The 2097-nt window shown below is 43.1% G+C and overlaps 1 non-coding gene across 1 annotated transcript; it reads right to left on the minus strand.

Annotated features, from left to right (window-relative positions):
- Positions 1 to 1519: 1519 nt before the first annotated feature.
- Trnas-cga (transfer RNA serine (anticodon CGA)) lies at positions 1520 to 1594 on the minus strand. Its single transcript has one exon. It is a non-coding gene; the product is annotated as a tRNA-Ser (tRNA).
- Between the last annotated feature and the right edge of the window lie 503 nt (positions 1595 to 2097).

Consider the following 2097-nt stretch of genomic DNA (forward strand, 5'->3'; position numbering starts at 1 on the left):
TCCTCAACGTTACTGACAGCATATCTATTTCACTATCTTTTCAGTTGTAAGAGAATTGAACTGGGTCAAAACCTCTGGATTCAACCTTGTAAAACAACATTTGGAAAAAAAAAATTAAATGATCGTATGGCATTTTTGGCCGGGAGGCACCATTCGGGGGAGTTCGGCCGTCGTATTGCAAGTCCTTTTTAGGTGATGCCACATCGGCGACTTGAGTCAATGATGATGAAAATGATGGACACACAACACCCAGTGTCGTGCCTGAAATCGAACCCAGGCCCGCTGCGTGGTTTTTTTATTTTATTTATGTATTTATTTATTTTGTTTTTGTCGTTGGGTTTGGTCGTTGCGGACGTCACAAGACATCCGTTAAAGTTCGTTTGTTGATCCTTCCACTCAGTTTTTTTATTACAGAGGCCAACCAGCTCTCTGACCGAACATGCTGAGCTACCGTGCCGGCAAATGTGTGCCCCGACCGGGACTGTGTTGGGCAGAGGGCGCTACAGAGGCAGTTACGCATTTGATTAGGTGTAATCAGTTTCAGTTCCTGTTTCGTCCATAACTGTCTGCAGACTAACTATGGTGCCACATATAGTCTTTACATACGACCAAGAATTTCATCGGATTTTGTGAAATCTTTCAACAGTTTTCTGCTATGGTAGTTGTTGAAGGCTTCTCGCTTAGCCTTCTTGAAAGCCAAATGCGTTTCATTCGCCAGCTCTCTATGATATAGTTCTGTGCTTTGTTTTACATCTGTTTTTCTGTAGTCTATGTGCCTTTAGAAGTTTCGTTGCAGTGACTATACACAACGGAGGGTCCCTCCCATCATGATCTGATCTACTAGCTACAAATCTATCCAGTTTATGGTCAACACTGAAAGTTGTGCCGTAGTTTCTCTACATGCTCCTGTCTTGAGCAAAAAGTTTCGAGTTTCTCATTGAGATATGAGACTGCAGTTTCTTTATCTTGTTTACACGACATATAAATCTTTCTACATCTTTTAGTTGCCCTTTGTAATAATGAAGTACTATCTGAAATTGGTGTACAAATTTCCAGACATACCTTTGTAAGATTTCAAAGTTTAGCATCTTGCTGTAAATGTACAGAAATAGAATCAGGCATTTCATGCACATATCTTGGTGCAACAATTTATACGTATATGAAGTGGTATGATGGCGTAGGCTCTGTCGTAGGTATATCAGGTGGCAGACTTCGGTTCATAAGCGCGCGCGCGCGCGCGCACACACACACACACACACACACACCACCTCTACTTCATACTACGCAAGCCACCTAATAGTGTGTGGTGGACGGCACTTCTGGTGCCACTAACTGATCGCCCCCTGCCCTGTTCCACTCGTGGCGCGTGGGAAGAATGATTGTCACTAAGCATATGTATTGTGTAACGTACCTACAAGCAATATGTAACATACCTGCAACAAATGAAGCCTATAGAATGAAATTTTCACTCTACAGCGGAGTGTGCGCTGATATGAAACTTCCTAGCAGATTAAAACTGTGTGTCGGACCGAGACTCGAACTCGGGACCTTTGCCTTTCGCGGGCAAGTGCTCTACCAACTGAGCTACCCAAACACGACTCACGCCCCGAGTTCGAGTCTCGTTCCGGCACACAGTTCTCATCTGCCAGGAAGTTTCAAATGAAGCCTATGTTCGTCTGTGAAAATGGACTCGATAAGCAACCTGAACTATCAGAAATCGGAATCTATCCTGGATAACACTGTGTGCATGTTGTATGAGTGTCAGTTTCACGTCATTTAAGCCCTCAACAGACCGTTACACAAACACATAAAACTAACATTTGGATAAGCTATCTGACTGCGTATTTGAATATGATACACTAAAGGAACGAATGAACCTGTAACAATGAATCCCTCAGCTATCTGACTGCGTTTCTGAATAAGGATTTACAAGTGATACAGAATCTGACTTGTGCAACGGAATTTACTGTATTAGAGTGCATGACATGTTGTGGTGTGTTTGTGTCTCTGTTTTGGCTCTAAGTTTTCCACTCACCTCTTTAGATGACTGCCGTTTTCCAAGCGGTTTACAGCAATTCGCAGCAGCAGCAGCTAAAG

Source organism: Schistocerca nitens, chromosome 1 (assembly GCF_023898315.1).
Source record: "Schistocerca nitens isolate TAMUIC-IGC-003100 chromosome 1, iqSchNite1.1, whole genome shotgun sequence".
NCBI classification, from domain to species: domain Eukaryota; kingdom Metazoa; phylum Arthropoda; class Insecta; order Orthoptera; family Acrididae; genus Schistocerca; species Schistocerca nitens.